This window comes from Anopheles funestus, chromosome 2RL, assembly GCF_943734845.2.
Source record: "Anopheles funestus chromosome 2RL, idAnoFuneDA-416_04, whole genome shotgun sequence".
NCBI classification, from domain to species: domain Eukaryota; kingdom Metazoa; phylum Arthropoda; class Insecta; order Diptera; family Culicidae; genus Anopheles; species Anopheles funestus.
The window spans coordinates 69,686,825-69,701,263 of NC_064598.1; the positions used below are offsets into that span (position 1 = coordinate 69,686,825).

At 38.4% G+C, this 14,439-nt stretch overlaps 1 protein-coding gene across 4 annotated transcripts in view; it reads right to left on the reverse strand.

Annotated features, from left to right (window-relative positions):
- The window catches only part of LOC125766312 (venom dipeptidyl peptidase 4), a 111,958-nt gene extending 98,752 nt beyond the window's left edge, over window positions 1-13,206 (reverse strand). The window contains exons 1-2 of one of the 4 annotated variants that reach the window (XM_049432136.1): window positions 12,967-13,206; window positions 12,357-12,435 (exon numbers count right to left, since the gene is read on the reverse strand). The gene's annotated coding sequence lies outside the window, so the exon portion shown is untranslated. Of the gene's footprint in view, window positions 1-12,192; window positions 12,336-12,356; window positions 12,937-12,966 lie in introns of those variants that run through there. The other 3 variants (XM_049432134.1, XM_049432135.1, XM_049432137.1) reach the window with 3 other exon arrangements.
- Between the last annotated feature and the right edge of the window lie 1,233 nt (window positions 13,207-14,439).

Below are 14,439 nucleotides of genomic sequence, written 5' to 3' on the forward strand. Positions count from 1 at the left end.
TTTGTCGCATGTCGCAAACGATGGGAAGAGTATCGTATGTTTTCTTTGCTGAATGTTTTATTAGCTCGTTACTGGTTTGTGTGCGTGAATAAGAAATGCTATAATAGTGGAAAATATGTGTTGCAGATGATAAGTTGTCAGCATAACTGAAAAGGTTGAAAACGAACGAAGAAGAAGTGACTATGTTTTCATAGTTTGGTGTGTTCGTTGTAAATAAATTTTCATTGTAGACCTTTTAAACAAAATTATTAATCTTGGTTTTTAGAACTTCATTTCCATATATTTTATAAATATTTAATGATTACGTATTTTCAACCACAACCAATCTAACTCTTGTTATGATTTGATCAAATTATTGTGAAAACTAGTTCAGACACCAAAATAACATAAAATTGAATGTAACTATCCTAAAATTATTTTAATTTTCTCATATGCACGCTATGAAACAGTACAATCATTGAATAAATTAGTCTTGAAAAGGTTTATCGAAAATTAAGTTTAAATTAATAATTCAAATATCTTATCAATTTCATTCTTTGGACAATAGAGCAAAAAGTTTTGTACAAAATACATATGAATTAATATGTTTAAGATTGATAATGATTTAAGATTAATTCAAAGAAGAAAACAATGATTTTATGATTTTTCCTTTTTTATCAAAACTCGTTCGACGATAAAAACCAATTCTACCACAGTTTCTTTAACAAATAAGTGCTCAGATAAATAATTGATTTTACAAAATGGGTTATCAGATGCGCAAGACACATACAGCGACTTTAAATTTAGTTCAGGCTTAATTTTTTTCCTTTTTCGTTCGTTTGAGTGTTGGTTATCAGTAAGTTTATCAAAAAAGAAACCGTTACTGGATTTTTGACCAGGAGTATTGGATTTCCACAGGCCTGACAGTTGCTGACCTGTTGAAATCAATTGTTCTTAGTAAAAAAACATGCTGCTAACCAAAAATCAAGTGCACGGAGCAGAAAAAAATGTTGGGCCAACCCAAATTAAATCGAAAACCCACTCCTACCCAGGATGACATTTTGCATTGGCAACGCTAGAATAGTTTAATAAAAAATAATTTATGTAACAGTCAAGAACTAGGGTGGACTTGATAATTTGTCTGGTTTGTATTGGTATTAAGTTTTCCATAAAAAATATTTTCATGCCAGCAGTGCACCCAGCGAACTTGAACATTCTTACCTTTCTATTCGCTCACCTCCCGTACGATCAGCTCCCGTACGCTCCTTGAAACAAGGATTTGTTGCGCTGATTTTTATGACATCTTCACTAACAACACTTCTATTTATACGGCATAAAACCATAGCTAATCATCTTCATTAGTGTAAACGCTTCGAAATTTTTGTTGATGTTTGCACGTTCAGAGTATCTGTTCGCTACCGATTGCAGCCGGAACAGAATCAGGCGGTCATGCCACCATTCTCCCAGTGTGGTGACATTTTTTCTTCACATTAGCCGCCATCGGTGTTCGGTCTGGAAAACGTCACCATAAAAAGCTTTACGATATTGTTATTGCCATCATTACCGACTGTTGGCGCCGTTGGCGATGCATGAAGTATGATAGGAAAGGCAAAACTGGTGTTTCTTTTTCCGTGAAACAAAATGCCAGCGGAAGGACCACCGTTCTACGGTAAGCCAACAGCGAAAGCGACTATCGTTTCAATCGATGACATTGAGAGAGAGAAAAAAACGCACAGAAACAACAAACCGGAAGTGCCAAACCATGATCCAGCTTGAGAATTGGTTGACATGCAAGAATCCTGCGTAATCATTTTGAGGTTGTATTTTTTTTTTTGGTAAGACTAGTCGAGTACAAAACCAGCTGGTCATTCGGGTGAAAAAGTAACAATGGAACCAAAAACGTACTCGGAACAAAGGTCGGGGCGCGTGGGCTGCAGAGCATGGACAGAAACCAGTTGAATAGCAGCCGGATACAGATTGAGTGACGGTGGGAGCTTTGTCCGAAAAATACTTCCTGTCACCAGGGAGCGCTCGCAATTTATTAACTCGCGCGATGGTGCCACATTTGACCAGCCCAGTTTAATGACCTCTTGACATTTCGACTCGCCGACTCAGTTAGCACGGTGCTCAACCGTCCCGTCGAGTGCTCATTAATGGGATCGTTCATATTCATGGCCGTTGGCAGCAGAGGGCAAGATGGCTTAAATTACGGCTACGAATGATCGGTCTAAGTAGTGTCGGCCGGTTATAGCGACGCTGCAATGACAATGTGTTGTGGGCAAATGAATGTGAGGGCGAATTTTTTAATGTGCAATGTATAGAGCGATACCATGAATGAGATATTACATGAGTGAATTAATTTTTATTTCTCTTAAGAGCAGACGTCATGCGTTATCGGTCGTAGCGGCAACGCGTTAATAATTTGTAGGCCAATAATATAGCTTGCCGATTGATGTACAACATTGCGAAGGAAGTATTTATCGGTCATTAAGATATTATTTTATCTAGAGTAACTGACATTTCCTCTACATGATGATGATGATAATGGTGATTAGGGTAGTTTTATAGTAGATTTTTTCTCTTGCTACTGCAACAGAAGTTTATTTTACTATAGCGCTGTGGTAAATTTTGAGATTAGTTTTTATTGTTCTGCGTTAATAAATATATTTGATTTTATGTATCGTTCAAATTCTTCGTAGGTAAATATAACTTTAAATTAATTTTAATTTTACCTTATTTTACGAATAACAATTGTTATATTTAAAGCGTTGTTAAAAGATGAAATTTAATATCTGGAGTTTTCTGGACATGATAAAACATGGAACATATAATCAAAATAAATAAGTAAAAAATTAAGTTATTTTCAAGTCTACAAATTCATAAAAAATCCTATTTAAAATTAAATCCAGGAAATTTTTTTCCTGGATAAATATTCTCTAAGTCGAATTAGCAAAATGTTCATTAAATGTCTGTAATAACTATGGTTCACATATTTCTAAGCTATACAGTCCACAAGAAATATGGTGATCTAGCTTATTGCTTCACATATTTTCGACTTTGGTTCTAATAAGCATAATTTCCAGCAAACCATGGGATGCCTATAGAAGAAGTACGAATCGGGCATCGTGTGGGTGAGGCACGCAAAATAAATTACAAACTTACGTTCAGGATTTGGAGGGAAGGTACGGTTCATTGGTTCATCTCCCAAGAGCCTTTCAACCCGGGTTCTAGCTGGACCCAAGCAAAACAAGCAGCAAGCATTTGCTGTTTGGCATGAATTTATTACGATGCCCTGCTATGTGGTTGAACATTCCAGAACATAACACAGAGCAGCCACATTCTCGACTATTCTCGGCACAACAAAACTCTCGCAACGAAATCCTGCAATTGGCATTCGGTCGACCGGACTAACGTTTTACGCCAGCATTTGAATGCCTATTTTTGTTTTCTAATCAACGAAGAATTCCGTATTCTTCATTCATATTTGAAAACTCGCACATTTTCGTGCCATGCTTTTGGAAATGGTTTTGTTTGCAACAAATGAAATTTACGCAACAACCCGAGAAATGCTGCAAATTACTTTGCGTAGCGCAGAACAAAAAGCAGAACAGTGAAAGTTACAACATTCGTGTTTCCGTGTAGTTATGGAAGATAAGAAAATGAGATTTTATAAAATGAAGATTTTGTTTTCGCTTTTAATCAGTAATTGTTATAAACTATTATACAAAGAGTGCAAATACTCATAATACTGAATGAATTTAAAAACAATTTTTAGTGTAGGTAAATGATAGAGTTAAAAAGATTCAATTCAAGTCATTTTTAATGATTTAAAAAAATCATAACATTCAAGCATTTAATGAGATTTATAAATTAAATAAAAAAATCTGTTTTGGTTTTCGGCTAAAAAAAATGGAATATAAAAATCAACTTGCACCATTTATCTCATTCATTAAAGGAAAGATTAAACAACATTTACGGCCTCCCACTAAAGGGAAGCGGCCCAAAAATTTGTTAGGCACCATAACTTTCCCTACCGTAACGAACCGCGGAGACCATGTTAAAACTTTTCCGATGAATTTGCAAGCTCCGAGTGAAAAAGAGCTTACGCTGATACTGCTTTATACCGTCCCGAAAGGTTCGTAATTCATACCTGCCTTAATTTAGTTCCCACCGTGCACACAGTGTACATACAGACAAACGCGGCTATATTCAAGGTAAAGCCTTGGTTTAATCTTTCCGGAAGCATGCGTAATAAGTACGATAGTTGCCAATCTGTTAGCGCTTAGTATGTGCGTTACCGTCGTTTCCCTTCACGTCCGCATTCACGTGCATTTAAAACGGCAATAAAAAGACAATAAAAAAGCTATCTTTGGCAGCAATTTGGTAGGAATGTTTTTGGAACGATGTTTAAAATGTAATAAAATTACTCAAAACGTGACGGTTGTTTTATTTAGCTGCATTTACGCTCCGAGACCGGTGTAAGTCTGGCACGAGATTTTGCGCTACAAATAACAAATGATCAAATTATTTTTCCTTGTGCACCTTAATCTTTGCCCGAGTATCATGGAGAACATGATAAGCAAGCAAAATGGCGGATGCCCACATTTATGCGTAATCCCGTTTGAAGGTCACGTTGGTTTCCAAAAGGGACAATTGTTATAAAGGGAGAAAAAGCGAGGGAAAGAGAGAAAGAAAAGAGTGAGAGAGTTTTTTGGGAATGCTTCTCACACCTGCCGAAAGTAGCTTTTTCGCCCTGAGGGTCTATTTCTGTTGAGAAGTCCCTCCTACTAGAGGGAGTAGCTATTTTCAATCTGTTCCCACTGTTTTCATCGCTTACATCCCTTGGGTCCGTTTTTTTTTGTACAGCATCTGGACGTAGGATTTTACGTTGTTTCATCCTGTAATCCTACAGCGAAAACGTTCAACATTTCTGTAGAAGTGGAATCTTACGCAAGCAGAAGGGCAGCTTTCCCAGCATGCCGGGCCAAACATGGCATGGGAGGAGAAAGGTCCTACAAGAACCGTCATCCGCCGGAGACGACCCACTTGACGAGTGAAGTTTGTCCATCAAACCACACAAGCAAAAAGGGAATGCGAACATGAAGAAAAACAATCCTTCGCTCGAGTTCCAAGTCGACGGCACTTTCACACACAACTACATGTGACAGTTGGTTGCGGATTGCTGGCGAAAAGAACTAGACAATTGTAGCAACCTTTTCGGCTTTAGTGCAGCAAAGCTTCTCCAATCAATAAAACCATCAGATCCGGTGAAGCTGATGTTGATGAAAATCCAATAAAACTTCGGTGACAGAACGTCATAAAAAGTCAGTCATCCGTCAGGGCGTGCGTGTTTGACGGTCACCCTCACCCTGGTAGGCGAGGATATGAAGCATGATAATTACTTCGGGATGACTTTATCTACGAACCTTTTCGGGTTGGTCCAAAGGCCAAGGTGTTCGACGGTCGCGGGTTTTGATACACTTAAAAAAGAAGCTCCCGAAAGACACCATTTAATGTTGAATCGTTGGGATGAGCGGTGATGAGTCAGCGTGGCCCCTTTTGAGTCCATCACCGGCAAACCGAACGCAAGTCAACCGCAAACGGGGCGAAAGGTGTTGACTAGCGTTTCGGAAAACTTTTGCACCCTTTTACCAGGGGCAAGTTGTTTCGTTGCGCATTCATCCCGTTCGATGTTTGAGTAAGCTGATCGGTCTGCCGAACATGGTTGAAAATTATCAACTCATCGCTATCGTATCGAACCATCAGTGGTCCCTTCGATGAATAGATAGTTTTTTAGCTTCGCTTGCTCAAAGACTTAAGTGAGGTTTCAGAGCATTAGTTTTCATTGTGAAATGAATATAAAAAACGGAGGAGAACTCAGTCTTGCGGGAACAGAATTAAATTTAAAGTTGTTTATTTTATAATCAATCTTGTGGAAGACATTCATGTATTATGTTAATATTTTTCACTTTGGTACTTTAGATAAATGTTTTGATACTTTAAAGCTTTGAATATTGATATGTAAGTAATTGAAATAAAATCTAAATGTAAAGAACCATTTTGGGTTTTCGAATCGAGAACATTAATTTGTCTTCTTTGTACTATAGAGTATATGAAAATAATTGAATTAAATTCAATTCTTTTCAATTGAAATAAGTTAATTTTCCTTTTTTTAAGAAAGGAAACGCCATTTTAAAACTTATTTTTCCATGTACCCGAATAGTCAATCCTTGGTACAGTCCCAATAGGATGTTGTATAAATGAAGTTTCATCTATTTTTAAAATGTAATTCAACTAGGCAGCTGAATCGTTCTCTACTAAAACTATTGATGTTACAGTAGAATTAATACATAAGTCTATGCATGGTACAATAACATTATACATTCAGCCAAAACCGAAGTGGATTTACCTTTCATCCTCGGTACGCAAATGCAATTGGGCGATTGGTGGAATAATTTATTTAACGTTTTCACCGACCACAAATCTGGTAGCCTTATCGCATTGCAGCAGATTGATTTTGCTGCTCTATCCCTCGTAACATACACACAGTCCAACTTCACATTATGCGATCCATTTACTAATTGCTTCATTACTACACTGACCGAGTGGAAGCGGGATGAAGTAGAATCCATAGAAACAAAGCTATCGGACATTGTGGCAACGTACAGCGTGTTTTTCATTTGGCGCTAGTACACATGAAATAGAATATTTCCGATAATGTCTCAATGTTCAAATTGATTGCTGGCGTTACTTTTGATGTAGATGGCAAACGGGAATAAAAACGGCAAGCGAAATCGAAACTCGAACGCTGGTGGTAAAACCTGTCACAGCTGTCATATAATGCTACACCATCAAATTAATTTTCCAACACCAATCTGGGGGGGAAAAATCTAAAAATTGATGACTATACGATTTCTATTGGTGGGATAGAAGAAATGAAAATTGAATGGTAGAGGAGGCAACATTCAATTCAATTATTGTTACTTAATTAGAACGATTCAAGAATGATATTTATCGAGTAAATAGTACATCGGAATACATTGCTATGAGTGATGAATCGAATTATTTGTTCTAGTATTTAGATGTTAGTAATATTTTTTTTAAAACAGGACTATGTTTAAAACATATTTCAGATAACAATTGGAAAATATGGTGTAAAACAAATTTCGCTGGTTTTATTTTGTATTTACATTCATATGATTTCGAGATTAATGTTCCATGTGCTTTACAAAATAGAAATCAAAAATCGGTTTTCCAACACAAATCCAACATAACATGAGCTTCCTTGGCTATCTCTTTAAGAATGCTAATTAGTTTTCGTTTTTTTTGTAAGCTTTAACCAACGAAGTTTCGGCGTCTCGGTTTGATGGTATTAGAAATGTTGAAAAATGAAAAAAAATTATTTCACACTCACAATCTATCAAAAGCTGTCGAAAAATGTTTCTCGTAAAAACACATCCAGAAGAGCAAAAGATCTCATTTGCATATCACAACACATCTCACGGTGCATACTAATCAATCGCTTTGAGGTAAGAGCTTATTTTCGGGAAAGTTAAATCAGAACACAAAATTTGAGGCTTTTCCTGCAGCTATTTTCGATTCGAGCTTTTCATAAACCACGAAGTATGTTGTTGATTGTTTGGATTTTTTGTTTCCTAATGTTAAACAAACACATACAATCTGGGCTATGCTTTCTCAACATCAATGACAATTGCAATACGGCTCGTATCAAATGCAATCTGTTTCCCGATCTCGTCCGAGCATCATCGATCAACTAACTGAATGGATGACAAACGCCGTACCATGCTGCGTTTGAACACATGTTTGAGTCGTTTCACGAAATATAGGATTGTTCAATGGAACAATCACGGTCACCTATGTCTCTCCGGATGGGTGGTCTTGCTGGTGTGCTGCGGCACATTGTTAGATACGATGGACAATAAAAACGTTCGGGTCTTCCGTGCACTTCTTCATACGCACCGTCGAGAACCGAATATTAATCACTTCACAATTCGATGGCACAATTTTGGAACCAACATCGGGTACTTGATTCATTGAAAAGCTCTACTGACCGTGACCAAGGCCTGTGGGTGTGTGCTCGTAAAACAAAAGAACCAATGTTTTACGAATCGTATGTGAAACAAATCGGACCGAATCAATGAACAGTGAATCGGTGCGGCGCGGAACAAATATATCATGACAGTGTGACACATATTATCTGCAACATTTATTATCTCACCTTGTCATACGTTTGAATGGACGCGCAAGTACAATAATTTGGATATAAGGACAAAAAACATGGTCCAGGTGACTAGATCGCTGCAGCAATGAAATAAAATACTTCACACAGGACATTGTCGTTGGCTTATTGATTTTTAAAAACTTTATTTTTCTTTGCATTTTTTGTTCGGTTTTACAACACAAAACAGAGGCTGCATGTCCGGGATATTAATTCAATAAACAATGAAGCAAGCTGTGGTGCACATTTTACATGACACCGATGGCAATTGCTCCGGCCACTGTGGAGGTATAAAAGGACCATAAACAATTGTTAGAAAATGCAAAACCATATTGAGCTTTTTCAAACGGCTTATCAAGTGAATGATACATTTGATTGCATCATAAAGTGTAGTTATTGCTTTTTTATTGCCAAACGAATGTCTTTGTATCGAAATAGCGTGTACAAAAGTTTAAAATGATCATTTCCTCTTCCAGAATGGTTTTGTTCAAATGATTTCATCTACGATTTACTGTTACGACAGTCTATGTTTTATACTTTGGTTTATTTGGTTTATTTAATTGATTTTACTGTTAAATTTTTAACGTTAACCACGTCATAACCGTACTGTATTGTTACTTATGTATCTATAAAACACTCTTTCAACAGTTACTTCAATAATTATCATGGAAATAATCGCCTAGAAACTATGCTGATTTATATCATTCGGCACAAACAAATGTTTTAATCGTGTTTTAAGCTGTAGTAAAATGTACTAGGCGCCTCCATGAAGTGCTGTGTGCTTTCATGAAACACCAGGCGTCTCCATTAGATATTGAACTCTTTCGTGGAGTAATAGGCGTCTCCATTAGGCGTCTCCATGGAGTAATAGGCGACACGTTGAAATTATGGCTGGATAAGTAGAAACAAACCAGCTTTAAAAAAGATTACCAGCTGCTGATAATTAAAAAATATTCACAATATTAAAACAGTCCATAAATATTATTCAAAAGAAGAAAAAAATTATTGATTTAGCTGCCTGGTGCGTTATAACTTTATTTCAGTTGTAACAAAAATCACGCCCATTAGACACACCCTTTAGCGGTTACAATTCTTCTTCGCTAAATGTTTATCTCTTCAAGACGTTTATATAACGTGAAGAAAAGGAAAATTGTTCTTACCATCCTATTGATCGCATCCATCAGGAAAACGTATCTTTTTTCTTGGATCAAACTTTCTAAAACACTTCCTTTACTCTTCCACTTAAAGAAATGGGACGTATCAAAGGGAGGAAAGGAACCCTCTATTGTTGTTGCAAGACCACAGCTCAATAGAAAGTGGTTAAGATGATCAACCATCGATGGGCGAAAATGTTTTGGTTCAATTTCCCCGTACCTTTCCTTATCATCTCCTATCGACACGTTCGATTTTCGACACCACTGGAATGTGCCAGCGTTCGAAGAATTATTGTAATCGCACCAAACGTATCGATTGCCAGACACGGCCAACGATGCTTTTCTTACTCGATTCTTTGTACGCAGGGCAAGCTGAAAATCTTATGGCTACATCACACTACCTCAACGTGCCTATGAAATGCGCTATGTTAAGGTACCGAGCAGAAGGAAAATAAATACATAAAACATTACCTGCCAGCGTTCTATTCCATCCTATGCTAGTACTATTAGGAACCTGTAAACATCGAAACATAAACCGCTACGCAGAAGCTGTTCTAAATTAGCATATATCGATCAGCAAACTCCGTTAATTGGCCGGGACGAGCGTCTTGGATTATACAACAACAAGCAAAACAAAACAAAAAAACAGAACTGTTGATTGTACCTGGCGGCTGGTGGAATGTTTTGGTATGGCTTTGACTTTGGCTTTCAAAGAAAAACATTCTCGAAGGCCAACACCCGTTCAAGGTGAGCACCGTGGGTAACAGGTTTTTCCACCGATGTTTTGATTGAGGACCCCAAAAATTCTAGGCTCTCTCTCCGGTGGGAGAAAACACGAAAATAGCGGATATAAATATCAATAACGTCACACAATAAACAATTCGAACCCCGTTTGCTAGTAATGGGAGAAGAGGTCATTCGATGAAATTCGTTCCAGGAAGGGACGAAATGCCATTATAATCTTCGATGTACCTTTTTTCCCAGCAGCCTCCCTTTTAAACACTAGAAGCTACAAAAACAGGTAGCTTTTCTGTCAAATAATGTTATGGCAATAAAAGCTAAAAGCAAACCTACCTAACTGTCTATTAAAAATACCCATAACAATGTTCATTAGCAGTAAAAATATGTTTGGCCTTTTTCTGGGAGTCTAAAGGTTTTCCGTTTCATCTTTAAAATAATTAATTTTTGTCTTAGCGTATAATTAATTGTTGTCAGCTTAGCTAAATTTTCCTTATCCAGTGTCCATACACAGACAAATGCAAGTAAATGAACTTTTTATTGTTATTTGTATCTTTATAGGTTCAATTACATGGTAAAGTATAGTTTTCTATCAGGATTTAAAGCTCATCTGTGTGTTTTTTTTTCAATTAAATTAAATTATTGAAATTGAAAAATATACTTTTCTGAAGCAAGATTAACCAGCGAATAAATTTCAGTAGTATACAATATTTACGTTTTACCTGTGATGGAGTGGAATGATAAATCTATTAACACCATGTGTTGTCTTCCATATGAAAAGAAAAGTCCGCCTTTTGCCTTGGCCAATATTGTATGCCAATTTCCTAGAACCCAATCAAACTCTTGATTAAGTAGTCGGTTCTTTTCAATTCAATTCAGCAACAAAACAACTTTCAAACAGCTAAGCCGCTTTTGCCATTATGCTGCCCGGCGAACCGACACAGATGGTCACTGTCACAAAATGGTCACGGGATTCAACCTTTCCCATTTCACTCTTGTGCCAGCGTTGCCTACTTTTTACCGTATAGATCGTTTTTTTTCGCTTTTCATTTCGTGTCCCCATCATACATTTGCATAGATATGCCGGAGACAGCTATCTCCATTTTGTCATGGGTTTCTCGTTTAGCGTACGGTACTCGTCAAAATGTCTCAAGACAAAAAAGAAAAAGCGAATAACAGAACAACTCGGACTCGGACTGTGCTGGTAGGTTCGATGTAGGAGGTCCAGGCAATGGACCTTTTTTATTTATTTATTTTCTTCCACATTCTTGGCAACGTTTTGAACGGTCGTGGAATCAACGCTCAAGCATCGGTCCGTTACCCCTGTGTAACGGAGTCCATTTGCTCGGTACCACCCACCGTGCGCTCGAGCACGTTTCACGCTGTGATTGAATTGAAAAGGTGAAGAAATTCTTTCCTTCTCAAAAGACTCAACCGTCCAACGATCCACGGGCAAGGGCGAAAAAGGTTCCTAGCAAATGGCTAACAACAGCGTCCCGGTGCAGGGTTCAAAACTTTGGATGAATCAACAACATGGAGAGAAAGGACGGGATGGGAACAAAGAAGTACCAACAATTAAGATAACCGCGGGAAATAGTCCTACCCACGCCGGAAATAGTGTGAGGTTTTGCTACGAAGCGTCGTTTATGGGATGGGAAATGCTTACCTTGTCACGCAAGATTTCATGACGGGTGGTGGTAGTGAGGCGTAGCTGTGGCCGGAATCATAATTCTCCTTTCGTCAAACGTACAATTGCCACTGATTTATGAACCAATCACGCAAAAGATTCTTTCGGATGGGAATAAACGGTATCGGAAAAGGTGCCAGCTGAGAAAAAATCCTGCTACCTAATTGAATCACGCTCTCAATCGAACAGATAGGCAATAATGGCACCTTGTCAACGCTTTTGTGCGGCGTTTTTTCCCGCTTTGGTAAGGTTTGTGCTTGTTTCGTACTTGAAGAAGTTATGATTGTGCTTTCGTTTCACGACACATTAACCGAACCGCAATATTTTCTAGTTTTCCGATTTTCCACACACATACACAAACATGCACGTTTTGTTTTATCAAACAGAACACTCACTACCCGTCCAGTTGTTGTGCACTGTTTTATTCAAGCAATTCGATATCGTGTCATAGCGAAAAGCTTCTAACAACACATCGAGCTTCTTCGCTGACAGCTCTATTCAGAGGGAATCAGTGCACTCGACCGCTGTTCCGATACAGCTGGAAGTAGAAGAGACTCACTTGCTAACAAACACACGCGTACCGTGCGCACAGGACACAAGATTTCCTGGCTCGTTATTTCCTCGAACTGCACGAACACCTAGCGGAACAAACGGTCAGTGAAAACAGGTTGACACAGTAGTGTAGACAGCAGTGCACTAATGTGCGAAAAGTTTGACAGCTGATTAGAGAGAGAAAAAAAGGGGGACAAGAGCGCGAGAACGAGGGTACCGCGTGGGAGGTTATCTAACCTTGGGAAGAGCGTAAAAGGTTTCACCTCGAGAGAGCGCTACAAAGAGCGCAACGAAACTTTGTTCCTGGTACACCGAGAGCTGAGGTTAGCTGATGTGTAGTGATTTTGGGAAAACAGCTTCAACTCGCTACCGTATTGTTGGTTTGTTTCACTGATGATAAGCTGCTGCATGTTTGATTTATGAAATCCCTAGCAGCATAAGTTCGAGCTCCAGACAAGAATTGTTTATCACATATCAGTCACAAACGTCCAGCAATATTATCAACCCCCACAGAACACTCCAATGCGGACGAAGATGTAAACGGGAAACAATCACCACAATCACTGTCCCAATCGCAATTGCACTGATAAGCCAAGTTCAATGTTTTGTTTGTCTACCTTTGCTGGTGTTGTTTATTACCAGTTTCACTTCCAGCTAGCACAAATTCCCCGGGAAACAAACTTCTGCTGTGAATGCTCTCAGCCTCCTGGAAGTGTCAAGAGTGTCAAGATGTGAACGCAGATCTTGCGAACTGAATGCTCACACGGTTACAGAGAAACTAACCGTCAGCAGACTGGTTGGCAGCAGCTGAGCTCCAAAACTACTACGAAGACGGAACCAATGAGTGGAAGTAAGTCGATTTATGCTCCGATGCGTTCGATTCGCTCTTAGAAGATGCCATTAATCCCTTAAGGGTTTATGGAATGTTAAGTGAAATGATTAAATTTTAAATACGAGTTTCAAACTTCATTCGTTTTCTAACTAGGTAGTAGGGGCTATTATTAACTTTTAGCTTAAAAATTAAAAATTTCCCAATAAATAAATAAAATCAATTGATTGATTTAAAGAGTACGCATTATACACATATCGATTTCATTTTAACCATTTAATGCAAATGTTCCCATTGTGCTTGCTGTGCATATCACAACTCTCTCTCATCCTGGCACCAGGATAACGTTAACCTAGAAGGATAATACAACTGTGTGTAAACACATACTCATAATCACACACAGACGATGTACGAGGATGCGTCATGCGCAGCAGGTAGGCTCACGTAGCCCCCAGGATACATTTGCTGGTGATCCATAAATCCACACCACAATACAACGTGCTCGTCACATGGAAACGTTTCAACATAAAGAGAGTGCCAAAAGCAAGAGAGAGAGTAAGAAAAGTGAGAATAGTTGCTCAATAACAAACTGAACGTCAGTTCCCACAATCGCTTGGAGATTGGACAAACAAAAACTTTAGCTGGAGAAAGCCGTAATTTTGCTCTCGGGAAAATTGTCGGGGAAAACTATTTCCATACAAACATTACGTACCAACACATTCGTTTGTATCGTTTAGATGAACACGTTCAACAACATTTTGATGCTTTGCATCCGTGTGTTGGTGGTGGTGTATTTTTGCGTACAGAAAGGATACCTTTGCAAATACCTGTTGGGGGCTTTTATTTTATTATGACAATCGTGATTTTTTTCTCGCTAAAGCTGCGCGTTACTCTCGTTATTGCTTTGTTGCTTTCATTTATTAGAAGCTTTATGCAGTTGATCGTTCCGGTATGTACCATGTGGGACACTTTAAGAAGTACTGCAGGTTCTAAGAATTTCACAGAAAATAAAGTAAAGTACCTGGAAGCAGAAAGTAAAACGTAAACTCACCTTCGCCGCTACCTTTCGCTGTTAAGGTAAAATGGAATTGGACCCGTTCTTCCCATGCGAACGTTCCCATGCGAAGCTTCAGCTGATGATGAAAGCTTTCTTGTAGATGTGGTTCCTTTGCTGGCATGGGAAACTACACGGACTTTCCGAGTACATTTTCCACACTTTTAAATCGCCAACAACTCGAGTTAAACAATCGTGTACCGTTCG